We start from the raw sequence: 8,138 nt of genomic DNA on the forward strand, positions 1-8,138 counted from the left end.
CCTTTGTGATTTTATAGCTGTTTTCAAATTATTCTACAAATGAGTTATAAATTTACTCCTCCAATATTTAAAAATGTTTCTATCTTCACACTTTAACTATTGTAAATTTTTTTTGACTTTTGCCAATCTAATGTGTTTTTTTATTATTATTAATAAGGTTGAGCGTCTATTTGTCCCCCCACTCCCACCCCGCACTGGACTATCTAGTTAAAGTGTTTGCGCATTTATTTGGGTTGCTGATCTTTGTCCTTTTATTGATTTTTAGGGGCTTTTTATATATTAAGGATATAGGGTGTGATAGATGGTGAAATATATTTTTCCCATTGTCTATCTTGATTTGTGAATATGCTGATGGCAGTTTCTTTCATGCAGAAGTTTTATTTTTCTGTAGTTTAATCTATAAATCCTTCATTTATCCAAATCTGGCATTTGGATTTTCAGTTTTAATTAGAAGAGTTTCTTTAACTACAGAGTTGTAATGAGAATCACTTGTGGTTTCTGTTAGTCCTAATGCCATTTATCAGTCAATTTTTTTATTATTTATTTGAGATGTCACCTTAAGTGTATAATACTTTCCTCACATATTTTGTGTCTACCTGTGCTTTCTATGTTTTTCTGTTGTTCTGTATGTCCATTCGTGCGTGAGCCAGCACTTCGGTATCAAGAATATTATATGATTTAAGAACTAGTAGGGCTACCTCCCTCTCTCAACTCTTTCTTTACAGAGTTTTTCTATTTTGTTTGTTTCTTTTTCTGTTTGAATTTTAGAATCAGATCGTCTAGTCCTCACCCCATAATAAAACAATAAGGCACGAAGATAATAAAAACCTGGATTTTTATTATTTTTATTGAGGTTGCATTAATTTATAAAAAAAGTCAAGGAAATTGGCATTCTGGATATTGAATTTTCTTGTTGAATAGCATCATAAGTCAACTTGTACTAGTTTTCTTGTATGATTTTTTGAGGATATTTAAAAATGTTTCTCCTATTGATCTTCACTTCAGTCTATTCCTAGATACTTCCTCTTTGTTTTTGGCTAATTAAATGGAGCTGATTTCTTCCATTATATCTTCTAAAGCTATTGGTTTCTCTATATTAATTTTATAACCTGATATCTTACTAAATTTATTATTTGTAGAAGATTTTCCATCATTATCTTTGGGGATGAGATGGGTGTATCTTACCATGTTAAGAAAATATTTAATCTTTTGTTTTTTAATCAAAGTTTATAATGCTGAATTTTATTACTTTTTCAGCTTCTGTAAAGATGGTCCTATATTTTTATCCCTGGATCTGTTGAAAGATAAAACAAATGACCTGTAAGCAGCTGTTTAAGCCAGGCTTTTAGAAGTCTTTGTGTTTCGCTTTGGCATATCCTCGCCGCTGTCTGTGGCAGGTGTCATTCAGAACCCAGGTCTCCACGATCACCTTCTGTTTTCTGACATACTCGTAGCTCAACAGAATGTTGAATTCATTCAATAAAATATAGTAGAAAAAAACAGAGCCGGTGCAGCCATGCCATTATTTCAAAGCTTACATTTTTGTCTCTGAATTTGGAAAATAATAGATATGTATTTCGTTAACGAAGAAAGCAATGTACAGTATGCCATCTTAAATCTGCGTGTGTGGATGGGTGGGCAGAGGTTGGTGTGTAGATAGGTAGCTTAGATGAAAATGAGGTTGGTAAATTTAAATTGACACGGTGCATACTTTTTACGCCCTTTTTAAAATGAAATAAGAATTAAGAAAGCAAGTAAGTAGAAAATCAACGTCCACAGATGCCTACTCTTAAGATGGACCTGCCGGGCTGGTCTCCGTGGCAACGGCAGGGTGAGGGGGAAGGAGGACTGAGGAGAAGGCGTTTTTTCTCTAAAACGCCTTCATTTCCTCAGCTTATTTACTGCCTTTCAGTTCTACAGAATCACATTATGATTCTGTGGTGACTGGGAACCAAGAGCAGAAAATCATTTCTACCCCAAGGCACAGAGCAGGCACTTAGCATCAAAAGGAAGCAATCTGCAGGCTTTTGACAGAGTATTCACCTCCTGGGACTTGGGGTGGGGGCACAGGGACACCCATCCCTGTGTCTGGAGCCGTAAATCTCTAGCTGTGCATCCAGTACCCATTTTTGGTGTTCCGTGTGTCATGGAGGTGTCTTTAAATGCTCTGCAAACACTGACATCTGGGTTATTTATTTGTCTCCTCTGCGGAGAAGCTGGCAATAAACACATCACCCCAAAGCTGGGGAAGGCGGGCAGGAATGACCACATGGAAGAGCTATTAAATTGGTGACATTTTTCTTCCTACTGAGCCGGCGTCCATAAAACAACTGGACAGGGCCCACCTCCCCGCCAGACAGCAGTAACAGGCGGGTGACGGATTGGATGTGGCGGGTGGAGCTCGGCTCCTGGGTTCCCTCAGGGACTTCCGATGGTCGCTCACTTTAGAGTTCATCTCTGTTTAAACTCCTCAGCGATTTCTTCCGCTGGCACAAGCTCTGAAGCTTGGGCGCCGCCGTCGTGCAGAAAGGGCCAGCCACATTGACGCGACGGGAAGCCCCCGGCACGGCGCGGAGCTGGGGCCACCCTGCCGCTGGTGTTGTAGGGCTCCCCGATGTTTCTCAGAGGGCTTCCGGGGACCGCGGGCACACCGCCGCCCGGGAACCACCGGAAAGCCGCGTGTAGATGGGGCCGACGGCGAGGCCGGGCAGGGCCACTGCCCACCAGGAAGTGGCGGCCGCAGCACCAGGGTCTCGGTCCACTAAGGTCATGTGTTCACAGGAGCCTGGGAGGTGAGGGAACTGGGTGAGAACCTGCGGAAGCCACGGGGTGGGGGTGGGGGGCGGGGGTGCCCCGGGGGAGGGTGGCCCAGTGAAGGGCGGAGGTGGGGACACAGGTTGGCTTCTTGGGACTTTTAAAGGGCTGCTTCATAGGGGCGCCGTGGCCTGCCTGTGTGCGCGGGGGCTTGTGGGGCCACGCACCGCCGTCCCTCTGCGACCCAGCTCTGTCCCAGGCGCTGTAGGGAGCGTGACTGTGCCCCGTGGGGCCTGCACCCCCTGGGGACCACCTGCACGCAGTCTGCCTCGACCCGTGAGCTCGGCCTCGAGACGGTGGTGGGCACTCCGGTCCAAGAGCTGAGTCCTGGCCTTTGGCTGGTTCCTGCAGGGACGATGTGGACTAGACATCCAGGCCCGGACGGGACAGCCTGGGCAGGTCACAGGGGCCCGGGGACGGTGTGGAGCCAGCGTTGTTACTTACGGTGCAGAAAACAGCAAACTCGCCCTGCACGCGCTGCCATCAATTTGGCAGAGGCCGAGGAGGTGGTGACATGTTCACGTGTAAAGAAGGGGTCTGAAAACACTCACGGCAAAATGGGACTAATCTCCCTGACAGGTCCATGCCCAGCCGGAGGGACGCTGCCGGGCCACCCCCACCACACCCTGAGTCAGCGGGGTCGTCCCGGAACCGCAGGGGTCGGGGACCGCGGGGGGCGGCCCCGTGCGGAGCGCCCTGTCCGAGCAGGACGAGGCTTCCAGACCTGAGGGACAGCCGCGCCCCGCCCCTCCGAGGCTCCCTGAGGTGGAGCTGTGCGGGACAGCAGGTGGCCCCGTCTGGAAGGAGCTGCCGGAGCAGCAGCGACACGGACAGTCGACTCCTGCCCGCGTCCGCCTTTCTCCCCCGAGCGTGCCGTGTGCCCGGCAGCCCCTGCCCCGCAGTCACGTCCTTTACCTGGTGTCCTCAGCAAACAGCCCTCCGTCACCGACACCATCAGTCTGTGCTGAACTGCGTATCCCCCGCCTTCCTGCCAGCTGCCCCCTCCCCAGCTTGTGACACTCTGCCCTGGCCCTGGTGGGCTCAGTGTCCTGCCCGCAGACGCCCCGTGGAGCCCGAGTTCCCACGATGTCTGGCTGCTGTGTCTGGCGCCCTGTGCCTCGCGTGAAACCACTTTCTCCTGCGGAAGGTCCTGCTGGCACCCTCCCCTTGTCCTCCGGCTCATGGGGACAGTGCCCCGGCTGCTCTGACATCGGTCACTCTTGGTGCCGGGCCCGTGCTGTTCTGGGATGGTGGCGGGATGGGTCCTGGAATGTCACCACCGACCTATGGGAAGTTCAAAGTTTTGGGCCTCGGTTGCCTGTTGCTGATATGATCTTTTTATTCATCTCAGATTTTCCATTTTTATCAGAAAGGAGATAAAGTTGCCTCTCTTGGCTTCTCTATTGTGAAAACAAAGTAAATAGGATTAACATGTTTTAGCTTTTAGGAAGAATGGCATTTTCAAAATCTAAATAATTACTCTTAGGATGAAAGTTTTAGAACTTAGTTTTCCTTAGATTTATTGGTTATCATTAAATTAAAAATTTATTTTCTCAGAAACTCTACCCAATGTCTTGGATTCAAAGCTGGTTTCAGAAGCCAGAAGCCTATGTTTTGTGCTGAGAGTTCCCTGTAAACACCTGAGGACATTGGACTCTTTTTGGGGGGGAACGAAACGAGCGTATTGTTGTTATTTTACCAGAACAGGAGAAAACGCGGGAAGGTTTGTCCGGAACACGTGCTGGGCGAGGGAGAAGGGGTTGGGGCCTCAGCGCTGGGCGGGCAGAAGGAGGGGAGGCTGCGGGATCCCACACGGCTTCGGGGGCAGAGCCTGGCGGGCTGCGGCCCACGTAAGCGGCACCGTCCGGCTCCGTGCCGGCCCCCGGCCCGGCAGCTGTCCCGCAGGATGCGCGGTGGCTGCCGCCCTGTCAGCCACCTCCTGCTCCCCCAGCTAGTGTGCTGACAGGCGTCCCAGACTGGGGGTGCTCACGCCGCAGCCAGGGGTCTTCGGAGTCACGGGAGTGTCACAGACCGCCGTCCAGACCCCACCTCCGGACGCCGAGTTCACGGCTCCGATCTCGTCTTAGGCCTTGACGCTGGTGGTTCTCGCTTTGTTTGGACATCAGTGTTTTTTAAAACTCGCCAGGGACCCAAATATGAAGCCAGGTTCGACTCACTGACGACGTCGGGCGTTTCGGGGCCCCTAGGGCCTGGTCCTGGGACCGCACGTGACTCTGCAGCAAGAATGTCGTGTGGAGCCCCGTGCTGAGGTGGGAGGGGCAGGAGGGGTCAGGTGGCCGGAATGACTGGAGTCCACCCCACGTGCGTGTGAAGGGGAGCCAGGGGGCAGCGAGCACCTATGGAGGGCAGAGGACACGGTGTCATCATGTGGCTCGGCGGCACCGGCGGTGGCCGGGGCCAGGGTCACGGTGCAGACGGACCACACTCGAGACCGAACGCCAGAGGACCGGCCACGGTGGAATCGGAGGCCGAGGGAAACTGATCAGGGAAGGCGGGGGCATCCGGAGCCATGTCCACTGCATAACGGCAGCAGGAGCTGTGGGGGACGGCCCGGCCCACTCACCGCGTCCGCTCACCGCCGAGTAGAGGTGCAAGCAGGAGGCCTGCGGGACACGAGTGGTGTGGCCGAGCGCCTGGAAGTCAGCCTGCGGCAGAGTCTGTGGTCACTCATCAGGCGAGAGGCTCAGGGAGGGGCCGCGCCATCCCGGAGTCCCCGCGCCGATCACCGCGCCGTCCAGAGTCCCCGTGCCGATCACCGCGCCGTCCGGAGTCCCCGTGCTGATTGCCGCATTGTCCCAGAGTCCCTGTGCCGATCGCCACCGAGAGGCGGGAGCTGCTCCCACAGGTGCAGGAAGTGACACTGTGTTGCACCGCGTCAGGCGAGCGGCCCCGCGGACCTCCGCGTCCTTCGCGGCCAAGGCCAGCCGTGGGCCTCCCAGGCCCTGCTCAGAGATCACATGGTCCTAATTCGAAAGTAAAATTTTTGGAAAGAGATAAGCTTTAAACAATGATGAAATTTTTAAAAATCCCCCTAGATTTTCCAATTGCAACATTCTTGTAAGTTTGTCCAAACTGAACTTTTCCTCACCCTGCGTCATGGTTGGCTTCGGATGTGCTCGCCTTGCTGGGTTCTGGGCAGGAGGTTTCGGGAGAGCTGGCTGGTCGCCGGGCTGGGCTGCGTCCCGCTAGATGTCCATGGGCAGAGCAACCGTTAAAACGAACGCGGTCCATGCCCACCCACTCACGCGCCCCAGAGAGTGGAGCCCGAGGGCACAGCCCACAGACCGGCCCGGACCTCTGTCCCCGGCACGTGGGCTCCAGCCGAAGACACGGCCCCCGGGGCGTTGTGTCCTGGGTGCTGCCACCTAGGACGCTCCGGCCCAGCCAAGGAGACCCTCCCGCCACCAGCGAGGTCGTGTGGACGACCGGGCGCGCCTTGCCATGCCACACTTCGCTTTACTGCGTTTTCTTGCCCCGCGAAGGCTCGTGGCCACCCTGCGTCCGGCGCGTCCACCGGCCACATTTCCGGCAGCTTTTGCTCACTCCACGTCTGTGTCGCATTTTCACAATCCTCACAACCGCTCGACTTTTTCGTCGTTCTTGTATCTGTCGGTGATCTGTGATCACTGAGCTCTCGTCACTGTTTGGGGCGCCTCGGGCCGGGCCGTGCGGGCGGAGAGCTCCGCCCATGAGCGTCCTGCTCTGAGCGCCCAGCCGCCCTCCTCCCTGAGACACACGACGCTGGAACCAGGCCGTTACTGACCCCACGCTGGCCGCTAAGTGTCCGAGTGCAAGGAACATCTCTCTGTCTAAATCAAAGCCGCGAGCGATCGCGCTGGGCGAGGACGGCGTGTCGAGGGCCCACGCGGGCTGGAAGCTCGGCCCCCGGTGGGTGCAGAGGGAGCGTTGACGGAAGCAACACTGCTCCAGGGCGCGTGCGCACCGCGAGACAGCGAGATGCTGACGGCCGATAGGGAGGACGCTTCAGTGGTCTGGACGGAAGACGCACCGGCCGCGGCACCGCCTCAGCCAAGGCCAAGTGTGGAACGGGGCCTGAGCTTCCCGGCTCCGTGAAGCTAGGGCTGAGGAGGCTGCAGGAAAAGGGCGGAAGCCGGCAGGGGTTGCTCCTTGAGGTTTAAGGAGAGAAGCCGTCTCCACGGCCAAAAAGCGCACGGCGAAGCCCCAAGTGCTGGTGTGGCAGCCGCAGCACGTCACCCAGAAGGTCCGGCCGGATGAGCCGTGAAGGCAGCTGCTCTGAATCGCGTTTCCAGTGCAGACGAAACAGCCCCTATGGGAAGAAGCCGCCCGCGGGACTTCTGCGGCCACAGGACTCCGTGCCCAGCGCAAAGCTTCAGAGACGGGCGGGCTCCCGTGCGAGGGGCCAATGCAGCTGGTGACTTTAACTCGAAGCCGGGGCTCACTCACCGTTCTGAAAATCCTAGGGTCCTTCAGAATCACGCCAGATCTGCTCTGCTGTGCTCTGTGAATGGATCGTCTGTTTACGACATGATTTACCGATATTTTAAGCCCGCTGTTGAGATCTCCTGCTCAGAAAATAGGATTCTTCTCCAAATACCCGTGCTCGCTGATCAGGCGAGATCATTGCCGTTCTCGCCCCCATGCAGCAGCCCGCGGACCAACGGGCGGTTTAACCGTCAAGTCTTACTCCTCAAGAAATGCGTTCCGTAAGGCTACAGCTGCCACGGGTCGCTTTTCCTCTCATGAATCTGGACAAAAGTGGACTGAAAACCTTCCGGACAGGATTCTCCTCCCCAGATGCCACCGAGAACACTCGTGGTTCAAGGGCAGAGGCCGGGACGTCGGCTCTCACAGGAGCTCGGGAGAAGCCGACTACGCCCGTGGGTGACTTTGGGGCTGGGTGACCGCGGACGGGGCGGGGTAGGCGACAGCACGGGAATCGGCGGCGGAGGCCGAGGACCCGGCCGCGCACCTGCGGCTTCGCGACGGAGCCCGATGCCGGGCTCGAGCGGGCGCGGAGTCGCTTCCTGCGGACGAGCGAGGACAGCGGCTCCCGGGCTGGAGCCCACGCCGGGGACGCGGGGCGGGCGTCGGAGTGACCGCGGAGGGCTGGGAAGGCCGCGGGAACAGCTGTGGCAGCCGCGGCAGGGCGGAGGGACCGGCTCCCGCTTTGCCCGAAGCTCCGTGCGGGGTGAGCACTGTCGCCGGCGTCGCACGCGGCAGAGATGCCGTCCCTGAAAGGCGGCGTCGGTCACTGCGGCCGACCTCGCCGCTGCCGTGTCTTGAGGAACCGCCGCGGTCACCGCGACGTCCGCGACCGCCGG

Source organism: Pteropus medius, unplaced genomic scaffold (assembly GCF_902729225.1).
Source record: "Pteropus medius unplaced genomic scaffold, Ma_sr-lr_union100, whole genome shotgun sequence".
Taxonomy (NCBI): Eukaryota; Metazoa; Chordata; class Mammalia; order Chiroptera; family Pteropodidae; genus Pteropus; species Pteropus medius.